At 44.5% G+C, this 16,744-nt stretch overlaps 1 long non-coding RNA gene across 1 annotated transcript; it reads right to left on the bottom strand.

The window, feature by feature from the left end:
* Positions 1-8,610: 8,610 nt before the first annotated feature.
* Positions 8,611-13,076, bottom strand: LOC149347005 (uncharacterized). The gene is made up of 4 exons (XR_016292488.1): positions 12,260-13,076; positions 11,866-11,934; positions 11,287-11,351; positions 8,611-8,758 (listed from the first exon to the last, which is right to left on the bottom strand). It is a non-coding gene; the product is annotated as an uncharacterized LOC149347005 (long non-coding RNA).
* Positions 13,077-16,744: the final 3,668 nt, after the last annotated feature.

Here is a 16,744-nt window from a genome sequence, read left to right as displayed (position 1 = left end):
CAAACCAACGTTTATAGATACTTTTTTAGTTCCATAACTCCTCCTCTGAAAGCGGGCGCTGCTTGTACCCGGGCGGTGAGAGGGCGCTGCAGTCGAGGTTTGCGCGGTCGCCGGCGTGCGCGCTGCTCCTCTCCTGCGGTTACTACTTAGCCCGTGCGCGGGGTTGTCGTTGCCTTTTTTTGTCCATTTGTGTTCCTGTGCGCTCTGCGAACACGTGGTCCCCATCGTGCACTCAGAACAACAAACGCTGCTGGTCGTGAAGCAGCTTTCGAGCGCGACGATGCCCACTTGCTTCGTGCCCGGCTGTACCAGCGGGTACAAGAGCAACCCGGATAAACGCCATCCGTACGGAAGCAAGAGGAAATATCAAACTCATTGCATCAAATCAAACCTCTGAGTCCCTGAGGGTGACATTGATGTCAGCGCTGTCCATTATAGACTTCCTACACTACAAGAGCCTCAGATATATATGCTCACAGCGAAGTTAAAACAAGACCCGGCGCTTGAGGTAATTATACTGGCACGTTGAAAAAGCCTAGAAATGCTCATATATAATGTGTTTTTTTTTTAATTCAGAGATTCTTTGGCCTAGTGAGGTCATTAGGAGGTGACGAAGACCACCCTACAGTGACCAAGTTCAGCCAATTATTTAGGCTGCTTTCTTTTACACACCTGTTGAAGTAGCTGTGAAAGGGAACTGTGAGACGGGAACTGATCGTGTCTTAATTAGTGCCTTCGAGAGCCTCGGAGAAAAGCGTCGCGACGCCCTCATCCAGAAAAAGGCTAGAAAGAACAGATCTGGCAGGAGCTGATGGCGATACTTTTCAGGGACCTCTACGATGCCTCCAACGACCACAGATACAGTGTTCCATCACCAGAAGAAACAGCCTTGTACTATTTGGCAAGCTATGTGGCTTTCAAAATGAAAAATAAAGCGCAATATGAACTCTGTGACGACGCACTTGGCAGGCAGGATTCTCTGCCGCGTGAGGCTATGCTCATTATTGAGCGCGAGTATGTTAGTGGCAGTCTCGCGTACCCTTCCGAAAAGATGTTTGCCTTTGTAAGTGCGGTAGAGGGTGCTATAAAACAGGCTTGAAAGAGTGAGTTGTTCGGCGACCTGTTTTGGAACGTGCTGGATTCGCCGGTAAAAAATGTCACGAATGGTGTTGGTTTACCAGAGCATGCTGAGGTGTTCACAGCTCAATTAATTTACTTTTATTTAGTGACGCGCATGCACTTCTTTGCGCGAGCAAAGTGCTTGGAAAATAGTAGCGCCGTTAGAGCTCAAAAAGAGCGAAAGTAGGCGAAGCTTGTCTGACAAATTAGTTGACAGCAAATCTGTCAGCAACGATATTTAGTGGATTTGTGAATAAATTTTTTCTATTTAAATGCCAAGGGCGTTGAATTACTCTTGCATTTCGCCTACACCGGTATCGAACTCTGGGCTTTCGGAAAGCAGCCGCGGGCCGTAGCCACCGAGACAGCGGCGGGTTTTATTTGCACCAGTATTGCTGTAATAAAACGTAAAAGTACTTTTGCGCGAAATGCGAGACACAACAGCCAGTCGCGAAAAACTGGTTCGGCGGATAATCCGATTCTATTCAAGTAGCAAGGTTAGGTTCATCTCACGAGAAGCAGAATCGAAGCATGCATGCATTTCGTCATTGCCCGTACAAAACGGCCGCTTGTGACACGGCTCAGAATACCGCTCTTAAGTTCGCATACGCGCTAAGCACACCTATGTTCTGAAATACCTCCGGGCAAGAGCCGGAAACAAAAAAAAATCTCTGCCTCTCCCGTAAACGAGAGTAGAGTAAGCATGAAATGTTTACGGGCCTAATGTCATCTCGGTGGACACCCGAACCGCACCGTACAGGAAGGGAGGAATGCCACCACCCGTTCAGCGCGAGATGCCTTGCCATTTGAACGCAAGGTTTTTTGAGGAAAGGAAATGGCGCAGTAATTCTCTGCCATCTCGGTGGACACCCGAACCGCACCGTAAAGGAAGGGAGGAACGCCACCACCCGTTCGGCGCGATGCCTTGCCCTTTGAACGCAGCGCTTCTCCCCCGGATCACGTATGTCAACGAAGTGTAGCGTGGTATTTATGTGCTTTTTGCACGCCTTATTAGAAATCGGAAATTATAATTCCGTGCATTATCAAACCCACAGCTCCACTGATATCTTGATAAACATTGAGAAGGCACTGGCAGCAGTTATTTTTTGTCTCGTTTGGAGACCAACCGGTGCTTGCATGCCGGTCGCGTAGGAGGGCTTAGAGAGTCTCGTTAAATCTCGTTAAGTCTCGTACGGTGCCCGGATGTTCTCGTTTCAGAGCCCGGATGAGTGGATTTCAGTGCCCGGATGACGGGAATTCAGTGCCCGGATGAGTGGATTTCAGTGCCCGGATGATGGCTCTAGGTCTCGGCGTGACGTCACCACACTGCCGACAACGGGGGCTAAAAGCATTTCATGCTTAATAGCAGTCGCGCAGCGATGATTCGAATGCGAGTGCTCGTGCAAAACGCTGCACGCTAGCAGACGACTCTCACTCTCCTAGCTCAACCCGCGATTGCAGCGCCGCGGTGGCGGGGACGGCGACCGGCCGCCTGCTCCCTACGGGCGCTGCGAGGAGTTATGGAACTAAAAAAGTATCTATAAACGTTGGTCAAAACATGCGACTGTGGGCTGCCCGGCAAAGCAACAGTTGCCTGCAAGTTTATACTGCTTGCTTGCCAGCGCGGTTCTCATTGGTAGTACCCATTATCAGTACTGGGCAATTGTAAAACGCGTTTTCGTCTGGTCTTTTTATTTGAATTTTCAAAGTGAAATAACTTTTATTTGCATCCTCCAATTTCAATAATCCATTTTTCACTGATCTATGGAACGCATGGTGAATTTATTTAAAATATAATTCGGCAGTAAGGAAAGCATCGTGGTGCCCCTTTAAAGACTGCAAGCCAGAGGAAAGCAGAACTGTAGCATTGAATGCGAAACTCATTTTTCTCATCTCAAGTGACATCGAATGTGAACACGCATTCTACCATGTTTATGCCCGCTCGTAGCGAATTGACTGCCTAGTGTACTATGTGATGAGCTTCATGTGCCACAAGTTGCTAAAGCTCATGTGATGTGCACCATATAGGATTGGTCTCAGTGAAACAGCTAAAATCATTGACAAGTCAGATGCAAAGCTGGTAAATTGCAAGTCTCGTGGAGGGCTGGTGATTCCAAAAAAGTCGATTTTTGACTTTCATCAGGTTCCAGAGGCAGAATTTCGAAAGAATTCTGAAAAGAGGGATATATGCTTATGAGAAGGCGACAGATGACATTGTCCACAGCTACGGTTATTGCTTCCCTTGCCTTGATCACATGCAAGAAGACAATTATGGCACAGCTTTTATATACCACATGTTAGTGAGGATGCTTCCGTGTTGCAGGGCAAGTAGGAGAGATATGAAAAGAAAACAGTTGGTTTTTGAGGGAAGGAAATGGCCCAGTATATCTGTCTCGCATCTCAATGGGTACCTGTACTGCACCATAAGGGAAGAGAAAGGGATGGGGAGAGGTGTGTAATGGAAAGCTGTGGAATAGTTTACCACCTGGGGTTCTTTAGCGTGCACTGACATGCCACAACGCGCGGTGCGAGCTCCAGTGCTTTGCCTCCATCGAAATGCAGCCGAGTTCGAACCCAGGAACTGCGGTTAAGTAACCAAGCGCCCTATAGCCACTGAGGCACAGCAGCGGATGAGAAGTATGGGCAGCAAAGAACTCAAACCCGGAAGTAAATGTCTAAGCTTCCCAATTGCATCTTCTTAAGTCGGTTGGCAAAGTGGAAATACTGTAGAGTTTGTAAGGATATAAGAACATGTTATAATTTTCGTGCTGTTTGTGTTGTAAGCTGTGCTTTGTTTTCCTTCATTTATCAGTGGCAGTGATTTTGGAGTGTTTTGATTTCTTTGCTAATAAAGCTTGTCATATGTGCCCAAATGAAGTTACGTACGTGTGAAATACTGTGCAGCTTCAGTATCATGCAGGCAGATTCGCAGTCAGCCCTGCGCATATATGCGCAGGGCTGAAATCATGAAATCATGAAATCAACAAAATTCTTTAAATGCTTGACAAAGTAAGAAGTTTCTCATGCATGCATGATATATCATGCATGCATGAGAAACTTCTTCTTACTTTGTCAAGCATTTAAAGAATTTCGTTGATTTCATGGCTTTATTAAATAACACAGGAGATATCAGCGTCTGCTTAGCTCATAACAAGGCGTACAAAATGATCCAGTTAGGCGCCTTCCCTTCCTCAAAACCAAGCAAGTGTTTATACTGCGAATAAGATTAAGCAGTATAGAGCCTTATTCCTTTTCTATACCCTCCACTGGATCTCGGGAAAGACTCATAACTGGCTCACATTGCCGGTGGACACATCAACCGCTCTGCAGAAGAAAATTATGAACGCCGACTAAACGGCAAACTAAATTGGGGATCAATGTACATTAGCAAAAAAGTGTTGGAATATTGGGGAAGTATACATTGAGAGGCAGTGAGAACAACGTTTAAGTACAAAGCTTAGCCATAATGAGTAAATATCGAAAATATAAGTGATGTTTTCCGATAATTCTCGGTGTTTACCATTTGTTCTCGTGGCCTTCAAGCTATTTAGCTTGTGAGAAACATTGGGAATTCCAACAATTCACTTGCCACCAGGCCGATAAAAGGTGGATTCTTGTAGTGATCGGTCGTCCGTAATTCATCAGACCAAAAAACATTAAGGGGATTTAGTCCAACACGGCGAGCAGGTTGTCCGGGCAGTGGTGTCAACTTCTGTGATCAATTTGAGCAGAAAGCTTCCATTTTTGTATTACAGGTGAAACTTGGAATTCTTGGCATAGTGTGTAAATGTCCCGCATGCCAAACGAGTACAGGCTTGACAGTGAATCGGCCATGCCCACAAAACACAAAAAGTGCTTGTAGAAATCTCCAAGTCATCTACACCAAGTCTACACCAAATGTAACCAAGATTTTATATAACCATCCGAAAGAAGCCTCTGTTGCCTAGGCTAATGCGACGCTATCTGTCTACTACAAGAGGTTTTCCTTGACATCTTGTAGACTTCTATGTGATATTCTATTTAGCTGCATTTTATTAATGCGAAAGCTTATTTAGAAGGCTATGTTGACGCTGGAAGTGTCCGCAAAATGTGTCGCCGGAAGATGGTCCCCTGTGACGTCTTCGGTCATGAGACGTCAGAATCAAAAGAAAATTTAGTAAAAATGAAGAGCATTGGGGGATCGATAGACTGCAGCGGTGACCCGTGTTCGTTTGAGCATCCGCCTTGCATGCGGGAGGTGCGCGCGCGGGGTTCGATCCCCAGTGCCGCGGGGTACCCACCGGTGATACAATGGGTACAAGCTTTCCCCTGGTCTGGTGCTCGGCTTCTTTAGGGTGAAAAGGCTTGGAAAATGGGTCTTTGATCCCACCTCAAGTAGAAGATAACACCTTGGGCCATGGCACAATTTAGCCGCAGATGCCCTTGCGATTAAGAATTCATATCATCAAAAGCACATTGAGGTCTAGGTGGGAAATGAGCCCAGACCTCTAACGTGCGAGATATGACGTGACAGGTTGACGCAGAATTTAATTTGGAGAGTGGAGACGTCGCACTCGAGATGATTGACATTCGCTGCCACATGCAGACAGCAGAGAGGAGTAATGGTAGAGAAATGCGCAGTGCAAAACCTCGTCCGCCGAAGCAACAGATGTAGCAGCTGCAGACGAAATCACTGTTTGACCTCAGTATGGTGGCAGTATTCCCGAATACATTCTTCACCAAAATTTTTAGCAACCGTTCGTCGAACAGCATTTCGTACATGTCGTAGCATTTCTCTTTGCAAGTAGCTTATACATGTTTTAGTCAAGTTAGAGGCCAGCTTGCAACAGGGGTTCGGACCGATGGACATGCACCTGCAGTTGCGTGCTTAACCGAGATATGTGAAGATCTGAGCTCTACTGCGCCCTTTCCTTTCCTCAAAACGCATGTTTTCGCAATATTCCTCCACGTAAGCAGACTTAAAGGGCTCCGAATTTCTTTTTGGTTATTTACTCATTATTGCTAAGTTTTGTATATAAACTAGTTGTTCTCATTGCCTCTCAAAGTATACTTCCACAGTATTCCAACATTTTCTTGCTAACGTCTATTGCTGCCCATTTAGTTCGCCGTTCCTAAGTTCAAAAGCGGGTCGCAGTCGTATGGCTCCATCTGGCCGAGCGCCGAGAACTGCAAGGGGTTTCGGTGCATCTGCGGAGCACTCGTTGGCTGAATCTCCGCGGCCGACGAACGAGATGGCGCCACCGGTGCAATCGCTGAGAGAGCAGCCAGCTTCGTTTTATCGTCGCTGCTGTCGATGCGAATATCCGACGTTTTTTTTTTATTGATTTAGGCAAATACCATGAACAAATGTGGTATAAAGCAATTCCGCAGACCTAATCCCAATTCTGTGAGAAGTTTGAGCGCGAAAGATTGACCGATTTAGCTGTGAGGTGCATTCTACGGAGTGCGTTTATTTGCCGAACACGCTGTAAATAGTATCAGGCTGCGGGCACGTACATTCTACAAATGAAGACCATTCATGCATTTAATTCACATTGTTCCATAGTGCGCCATATACATTAGGGCCATTTTTTTTACCTACACTGGCTACACTAGTGTAGCCAGTGTTTATTGATTTCATTATACACTTGCTACACCAGTGTAGCCAGTGTAGGTAAAAAAATGACCCTATGGTTTCTCCTGCTAATTCGGACTTTATATATAAGTTCAATACGTCACTCCTGCGGTTATTCCATCGGCTTCTCGTAGCCACGCGCCGTTCGTACCGTCGGCGCGCACCAACAGTGCGCCGACTTCTGCTCCAGGCATAGAGTTTCTTACTATTACCTAGAGGGAAAGCTGGCAGCCCGTCTATGGGAGTTTGCATGGCGACCCCTCGAGACCACTTCAGCCACAATGGGCGCTCAAAGCATCATGGGGCGGTGAGCTACTTGTTGCGTATAGTGAACTAGAATACTTTCTAGTGGCGCGACCGGCGGCTGCTGGGGCCAGCTCGGGTGAAGCGATTTGACACTGACGGCCGGCAGGGGCGCTGCTGCGCCTTTTCCTAGCCTCCGGTGCGCGCGTTGGCAGGACATGGCAATGCGGTGTGTGGTGTAACTCGCTTTGCGCGCGCGCTGTTACGCAGATAATTTCACTTCAGCGTTCGTATCTTGCTGCTAAGTAGTGAAAGCAGTGAGCAGGAACTTTGTTGCACCAATGACAGGGAATTTGGCGAAGCTATGGCGATAAGAAGAACTGATTCCCACTGTTTTGTGCCAGGCTGCCGCACCGGCTATCCGGGTGCGCCAAAAGCATCGTTGTTTGCCGCACCAATATACATGTATGTCGGATAGCTTCGGTTGAGTATCATTGCATTGGGCAAATTTAAGACTTAATTAGCTGCCAATAAAAAGTTACTTGTGATTCGATATTGAACTTCATGCTGCAGTTTCAAGACATATATAGATGGATAGCTTATTTCGAGTACGATTGAAGTACGCTAATTGCAGGTCCTAATTAAGTTCCGTTAGATAATTATGACTAAAACAAATTCGCGATACAGCAGCAACTCATATCGTTTAAAATGTCTCAACGAGTAGAATCCAAAAACAAATGAAAGCCACGCAAAACCGAGCTATCGCTCATCTTTCTCGGTTGAACTATGATTAAACCACTGCCACTATGTTGTTTAGCTAGCTAATTCTTGTATTAACGTAACATTTTGAATGGTTTTTAGCTGTACATGCATCTCATTGCAAGATTGCTCTTGGAGGACCATTCATTCATGGTGTTATTCAAGTCATGATATCCCGCTTTCCAGCTGAAGCATTGCCTCCTCTGCATGAGCCGAGAAGTTGAATTCCTTTCTGTCAGAGTGGGAACGCCACACAAATGGGCAGCGAGGCTTTCTAAGTCAGTCCGCAGTAACTGGACTGCGTGTAACACTATGCAGTACCTTATCGCTGTTGAAGTAATGACAAGCAGGGTGAGCCAAGACCCCGTTGAACATCTTTTTGGCATCGTCAGGCAGTCATCAGGATGCAGTACTCATCCTACACTTCAGCAATTAATTGCTACAGTGAACTGTGTCAGCTTCAGCAACCTTGCGCACTCTGTGTCAAGAGGAAACTGCGAGCCCGCTGTTCTAAGTTATCCAATCAACCAGTGTACATTCACTGGACGTCCGAGGTATGTCCTTTACTGGATATACGGATATCCATGGGAGATCCGCCGACGTCCAACGGCTCTCGCACGGACCTCCGACGGAGGTACAAATATAATTATTTAGACTGCCGACAGATATCCATCTCGGATATCCGCCGGCGGATTTTTTGAGGATATTTGCAGGTAATGCATTCTTCACCATTATGAGGCAAGCCAGAACTACAACCACCAATCAGTGCACCTCCCAGGGCCACTGGGCCTATTAAAAGCCCGCAAAGTGTCTGAAATCGGACATACACCTTGCTGTATGTAATCTGCATGAATCTGTAAAGCAATCGACCAAAATGGCAAAGCATATCAGTCGGGATGATTTTATTATGACATAAATGCCGTCTTCAGTCTTCATGAGGAATTCATCAAGCCGGCCATACACAGCAGCAGGAAGGATACTGTACAGACCATGATGAATTTGTAGACAAGCCGGGGATGTATTCTGCAGAAAACAGTAAACATTAAGTTCAGAATATGTCATTAAAGCAAGCGAATTTGACAGACACCATTCAGTTGTATGCAGTAAGTCCACCGTTACAAGTAAATTAGTCATCTGCCGCTCCGAAAGCATGTTTACATCTTGAACAACTAGTAAGTTGTAAGCAACAGAGGTGAGAATATTTCTTGCAATACAAAATATTTTGCTTTTCCAAAAAAACTGCAAAAACAAATGCCCGACTGCAAAGCTTTGTACCAGTTCATGAAAAATGCGTGTACATTGCAAGCTTGAAGGAATTGGTGAGCGCTATAAAAACACGGAAAAGGGATAAACACACAGGACAACTGTTTAATCTCAGAAGAAACATGACTAAATACACACATTTGACTTCATATCATACACAGAAGAGGGAGGAACACGCGCTGACAAGAATGAAGGAAAAACAGGTAAAAACTATGCGAGCTTACAACAGCCGAAGATTACTATTCTTGAGGTAGGTTAATTCTGTTCCCCCTAACATCACTGAAGGGGAGCTGACACATTGCTTATCTGGAGCAACATGCATTGCAAAATTTTCGATAATTTCTCGTTCCCGTCAGTTTCTAGCCCTACCTATTACTTTGGTGTTTTTTAGTAAGGGTATGCATTTACAGTGTGCGAAATGAGGTGCCAGATTACCGGACTTTGCAAGTTGTTCACTTGATCTTTCGTGTTCCCGGAGCCTCTTGTTAAGGCACCTTCCCGTTTGCCCTGCGTAAGTTTGTTGGCAGCTGAGGGGAATGCTGTAAATGACGTTTTCGTCACACTTTACATAGGTGTTTTCGTGTTTGGTGTTGCACCCAGGTTTCTTTTTGTGGTCTTCATTCTCGTTGACCTTTTTACACATTCCAATGAGCTTATTGGGAGCTGAAGAAACCACCTGGACTCCGTACTTGTTAGCTGTCCTCCTTATTCTGTGGGAGATATTGTGAACATACGGCATCACGGCAGGGCGTCCCTCGTAGCTCGTTTTCTTAGTTTTGTGGGACCAAGTAACTTCTCTTAGTAAGCTTTCAGCAGTACAGCAAAGTAACTGCTACGGGTAACCGCTCTCCTTCAATCGGGAGACCTGTTGGTCTACGCTGTGAATTATCAGTCATTCCAGAATTGTAAAGCGAGCTGTAGCTACGTCTTGCCTGAAACCAGCTATAAGAAAATCTTGCCCCCACTCGATAATTCAGAGCGTAGACCAACAGGTCTCCCAATTGAAGGAGAGCGGTTATCCGGAGCAGTTACTTTGCGGCATTGCTGAAAGCTTACTAAGAGAAGTTACTGGGTCCCACAAAACTAAGAAAATGAGCTACGAGGGACGCCCTGCCGTGATGCCGTAGGTTCACAATATCTCCCACAGAATAAGGAGGACAGCTAACAAGTACGGAGTCCAGGTGGTTTCTTCAGCTCCCAATAAGCTCATTGGAATGTGTAAAAAGGTCAACGAGAATGAAGACCACAAAAAGAAACCTGGGTGCAACACCAAACACGAAAACACCTATGTAAAGTGTGACGAAAACGTCATTTACAGCATTCCCCTCAGCTGCCAACAAACTTACGCAGGGCAAACGGGAAGATGCCTTAACAAGAGGCTCCGGGAACACGAAAGATCAAGTGAACAACTTGCAAAGTCCGGGAATCTGGCACCTCATTTCGCCCACTGTAAATGCATACCCTTGCTAAAAAACACCAAAGTAATAGGTAGGGCTAGAAACAGACGGGAACAAGAAATTATCGAAGCTTTTGCAATGCACATTGCTCCAGATAAGCAATGCGTCAGCTCCCCTTCAGTGATGTTAGGGGGAACAGAATTAACCTCCCTCAAGAACAGTAATCTTCGGCTGTTGTAAGCGCGCATAGTTTTTACCTGTTTTTCCTTCATTCTTGTCGTCAAATGTGTGTATATAGTCATGTTTCTTCTGAGATTAAACAGTAGTTAGAAAGCGCTTCGTCCTGTGCGTTTGTCCCTTTTCAGTGTTTCTATAGCGCTCACCAATTCCTTCAAGTATGTATTTCCAACTCGCCCCAGTAGTAGCTCTTTTGTCTTTTACATTGCAAGACACCACAGCTACTCCCACAGGCAGTCACTTCCACACTGATGGTCAAAAAAATTCAAGTGCAAGAGTAGGGATTCTTACCACATCGTTGCAAGCTAGCTAATGACTTAGGTTGGGCACAAGGTACACTCATAGAGAAAAGTTTGCTGGATGTCGATTTTCCGAAAATATTTATTTTTGCATTGCCTCGCCAGGCAGTCAGCTGAAATTTGTTCAATAAGATCGAGTATCCATGTCCCCTCCTGATTCTAGGCTTTTGATTAAATTGCTCTGGCTAACAGCACAGAGAAAATGTTTCACAAAGAACTCTCATACCACAAATTTTTATCCATTATTGTACAAGTACACTGCAGTATAGCTAGACACCCTCCGCTGCACAGAGCAAACAGAAGGAAAGTATCCATTATGTGACAGGGTCAAACTTGCACTGTAGTTCAAACTTACCTGAAGGTTGCTGCTGTAAGCTGCAGGTACTATATAGCTGCTAGCTTAGGTCAGTCACATCCACACTGTATGGACAAGAAAAAAAAGTATGAGAGAGCACCTTATACTGCACGTTGTCAACGATGCAGCAAAACACAATCTCTGTCGAAACTACAATGCCCACAGGGTTCACTGATGAATCACGCATCAGGGCACTGACAGCATATTTGATGATCCACAGCTGCACAGGAGTAAGGAAGAGAGGTCTGGTCACAATCCAGGAACATGTGGCTCTAGGCGTGTCATATATGGTCCTGCTATCTGGCTCAGCATTGAGCCCTGTGGGCATAACATGTTTGGCAAAGTTATACCAAAGCACTGCAAGAGCTCATTGCACTCAGTGATTGGGAAGTAAGTGAAAAATGTGACTGAAGCTCGCAAATTTAACACAACAGTTAAGCTTTCCTAAACAATGCTACTGCACAGTGCAAAGTACTGTGTAGTGAGTGGATGGTTGGAGACTTCCATTTGGCAAGCCTAATAAATAAATTAATAAGCCGTGGAAGTATGCACAACTTTTATATGACATTTTCAACCTACCTGTGCTTTCCACGGCTTGGCATAATTAATGTAGGCACCAATACACTCGGTAGCCGGGCCACATCCACACTGCAAAGGCAACAGAAAAGTAAGAAAAACTAAGTCGCGAAGCACTGAAAAACTAACACCGTCCTGGCACTATGCTTTTCGTGCCTTCTGTTTTATCGTAATTATGAACCTACGCGCAATTGCCTTAAGATTCACACCATGCAACTACACACCGTCTCAACTTTTTTTCACAAACACGAGAAACACGTTTGCGGCAGCTAATGCATAGTGCTTGCAACTTCCACTCCGTGGCAAACAAGTAGCGCAATAGAGTACAACTGCGTTAATGCGGTTTAGTCATCCCACAGCAACACCCTGAAAGTAATTTTCAAGCACAGTTACTTACCTCGCAAGTGTTAACACCATGGCCGCTTCTTTCATCCAAAGCAACAAAGCATGTCTCGGCAAGGGGTCAGGCGACACCGGAGCTTTTTCACGAGAGCCTCAGAATCAAACGAACGTCTTTTCGAGCGCGTAGATGACACAACACATTTGTAGCACAGCCAAGCAACCACAGAGCGAACAAACCGCACATTGCAGCAAAAGTAAAGGTCGAAAGGAGCACCGCGCGACGAAAACCAACGAGACCATCGCGCCACAAATATTGGCTTGGCTGATAGATTGGATTGGGTTGACTTTTAGGCTTACCGCTCTGCCGCGGCCCCTGGTAGGAGTTTATTAGGGTTTGTTTTCATGGAAGGCAGCATGCATGGCTACATGCCTCGGTTACCTCGAAGGAGTGCTGCAGGATAAAAGGGCGTTAATTATGAGCACTGGCGCCAGAAAGCCAAGCGATTCGTTTAATTCTGGTTCTTTAACATCAACACCATAGTTGAGTGATCTTAATCTATCTGAATATTAAACTAGTTGGTGGTAGAAATGTGATTGTGTGAATTTTGGCATTGGCAAAATAGAATTTGTTTTAAAATGTTCGTCTGAGGGAAAACAAATTATATATGTCATGTAAGCTCACATCCCAAGAGGGATGTTTACGGATACTCCTCGGACATCCGCGGGCGGATGTCCGCCAGCCATCCAAAAACGAACGTCCCTCGTACATACACAGAATCTCCGATGCGTATATCCGAATATGGACATACGTAGGCATGCCCTATGGACATCCCAGCCTGGCACTGGAGATTCGGACCTTACTCGGATATACCACGGATATCCGTGGTTGACTCTTGAATGCAGATGCTGGTGAGCAGGACACTTGCTCTGGGAGGGAGAAACTGATTGACATATTTCTCGATGCCGGAAACTTGAACGCAGCCGACGCACTGCTCATAAAAGCTGTGTCTGACCATTCTTCCGTTGTTGTGGCATCAAGCGACAGCAGGCTAACCTTTTAAATTGCTGGTTACGTCGCGCGAAAGTTCGTTGCTTGGATGCCCTGAGCACGCTCAAACCATAGCTGCAGAAATAACTGCATTTTACCTCACAACTCGTCTGCATTTCTTCACGAAGAGTATTAACGGAGCCAGCGACAGCAGGCGTCTATATATGTTGTGTGCGTCCTTGTCCCGTTTTGCGCTACTTCACATACCGCGCGTCAAAGCACCTTAAATTGAATAGGTGCTGAACAAGTGAATGGCAAGGAAGTTGTGGACTTTCGCAAACAAGATTTTTTGTTATCATTTCTGCACTGAAGTCAGTTGCAAATAAAAGCTTCATATGGTGTTCATGTCTACATACATCAATTTATTAATTATTACTAAATCAACAACACCACCAAAACTCACATCATAGCGGTAAATAGATCATATCTACAAGCGCATTACTTCTCTAAACCATATATGAGCTCAAAATGCAGCATAAAATTTAGCTTAAACGGTTTACTTCTGAAAGTGGGTGAGCAATAAATGACGGTGGGTACAAACTCTAAATGGCATTGCTTTCGGGTTTTGATCTTCAAACCACAGTAATGGTCGCGCAAATAATCTGCTCCGCATGTGATGCTGACCGCTTGGCATTCTGCGATGGCGTTTCGCGCCAGAAAATCACTCTGCAAGTTGGAGTTTAGTCAACGACGCGTCAGTAGGAACGTTGTATCCTCGCTTAATTACGTGGTTTTCGGACACGCGTTTTAATCTTTAACAAGGCTAGTCATTGTAACTAACAGGTGGAGAAAAGTAAGAAAAAATAAATGAGCGATTATAATTAGTAAATGAGCTCGAAAACGCAAGATAACAGACGAACTTTTCAACACTCCGCGAATTTTACGAAGCTTACTACCCAAGCGCGATGAACTTAATCCTATCATTGATTCGTGTGATGCTGATGTCGTCTTACTAACCGAAACATGGCTTTCTTCGAAGATAGCGGACATTGAACTATTTGACTGCAAAAAACGTTATAACGTGTTTAGATCTGACAGAAGTGAGAGATGTGGAGGAGGTGTTTTAATAGCTGTCGCGGATAACTTTGTAGCATCGCCTATTAATATTCCAACTAGCCTGGAACTGGTTTGGGTGGAACTTAGTGTACGTTTTAAGAGAATAATTTTGGGTATATGTTACCGTCCCCCGTCCTCGAGCCCAACATTCGTTGATGATTTACATGATTCCCTTAACATGATCACTGTACGATTTCCGAGTACACCTATTGTCTTAGCTGGCGACTTTAACTACCCTAGTATCGTGTGGACTAGTACATCACCTTATCTCAGCTCTTTTTCTACTGAGTGTAAAAAGTTTTTGTCAACTTGTATGGATTTCAATCTTTCGCAGTTAGTCTCTAAACCTACTAGAACTACTTTATCCTCATCGAATGTTTTAGATCTTGTTCTAACTAACGTGCCTGATCTTATCCCTTCAATTTTTTACCTACCTGGTCTCAGTGATCATTCTTTGCTGCATTTTGATGTACAAATTCCTGCGTGTATCCGAGTTAGTCAGACTAAACACATTAGAGATTATAAACGGGCTGACTTTAACGCTATTAACTGCGAACTAGCTGGTTTTTTGGATGATTACTTACCAGGCTTTTCACAGCGTTCTCTTTGCGCTAACTGGGATTTGTTCAAGGATATCGTTGAACATCTCATTAACACTTTTGTACCATTAAGATCTTTGATGTGCGATCGGGAATCACCTTGGTTTAATAATGTTTTAAAAAGACTCTCCAATAAAAAGAAGCGCTTGTTCCGCTCTGCGAAGTTGTTGAATTCTAAACAACGATGGGAGGCCTACTTTTCCGCAGCTGCAGAGTACAAAGGTGCGCTAAAAAACGCAAAGGACACATTTTTTAACCACACACTGCCTGCTATGCTGGTCAATAATCCTAAACAATTTTGGAATGTAGTTAACAAGAAAGACCCTTCCACAATACTACTTACTTCTTCTGATGGTGTTGCCTTTCCTCCATACGAATGTGCTTCTGTTCTAAACAATATATTTGCTGCGGCATTTTCTACCAATGTTTCTCCTGTTCATCGCGTGTGCCCTGTTTTTGATGCTCTTCCTATGGATCCAGTTATATTCGATGCGTCAGGCATCCAGTCCATCATAGAAAATCTTAAGGTTTCCTCTTCCTGCGGTGTTGACAACATTAATTCGAAGTTTTTAATTAATACAAAGTACTATTGTTCCATAATTCTTACTAAATTGTTTGAACAGTCCCTTGAAACAGGTTGTATTCCCAATGATTGGAAAATTGGGAAGGTGATTCCACTGCATAAGTCCGGAAGTAAACATTCTCCTGATAACTTTAGACCTATATCGCTCACTAGTATTCCGTGCAAGATCATGGAACACGTCATATATTCTCATCTCATCTCTTTTTTAGAATCTAACTCCTTTTTCAGCATTGCCCAGCATGGTTTTCGTAAGTCTTTTTCATGCGAAACTCAGCTAATATGTTTCACACATGACCTTCATTGCATCCTTGACCACGGGTCTCAGGCAGATTGCATATTTTTGGACTTCTCGAAAGCGTTTGACACTGTTTCACATGAGCTTCTCTTTCTTAAATTAAGCAATCTTAACATAGACCCTAATGTCCTTGCATGGCTACAATGCTTTCTTTCTAACCGTTCACAATTCGTAACAGCGAACAATATAAGCTCTCATTCTTTGCCTGTCCGTTCCGGCGTGCCTCAGGGGTCAGTTCTTGGGCCCCTCCTTTTTCTCATCTATATAAATGACTTACCGGCTAACATTTCTTCTTCAATTAATCTTTTTGCTGATGATTGTGTTATCTACCGCGAAATTAAAGATGGTAATTAATGATGTCTCTTGTCTTCAATCCGATATTAACAAGGTTCTTGACTGGTGTTTTACTTGGAACATGCAACTAAACATTAATAAGTGTAAACATGTACGCATTTCTCGTCTCTCTAATGCCCCTTCTTCTTATCACATTAACAACGTGTCTCTCGAAACCGTGTCATGTTATAAATATCTGGGTGTTTACGTTTCTTGTAACCTGTCTTGGAAAACTCACGTTGAATACATAATAAATACCGCTGATCGCATGCTTGGGTACCTTCGCAGAAATTTCTCACGTTCATCTACTTCAATAAAATTATTACTTTATAAAACATTGGTACGGTCCAAGTTAGAATATGCTGCATCTGTCTGGAGCCCTGGCATCGATTCACTCGTTTCAGATTTGGAAGCTGTGCAGAACCGCGCATGCCGTTTCATTCTTTCTAATTATCACCGAACAAGCAGTGTAACCGCCATGAAATCAAGTTTGTCCCTACCACTTCTTTCCCACCGCAGATCAATAGCCTCATTGTGTCTTTTTCATAAAATTTACCACAACAGCCTTCTCAACCCTAAGTTATTGTCAAGACCATGTTACATATCAGCACGCATTGATCACCGTC

This window comes from Amblyomma mixtum, chromosome 4, assembly GCF_055824585.1.
Source record: "Amblyomma mixtum isolate Tamu chromosome 4, ASM5582458v1, whole genome shotgun sequence".
Classification (NCBI taxonomy): domain Eukaryota; kingdom Metazoa; phylum Arthropoda; class Arachnida; order Ixodida; family Ixodidae; genus Amblyomma; species Amblyomma mixtum.
The sequence above is the reverse complement of the archived record's forward strand: the minus strand, read 5'-3'. Positions and strand labels throughout refer to the sequence as shown.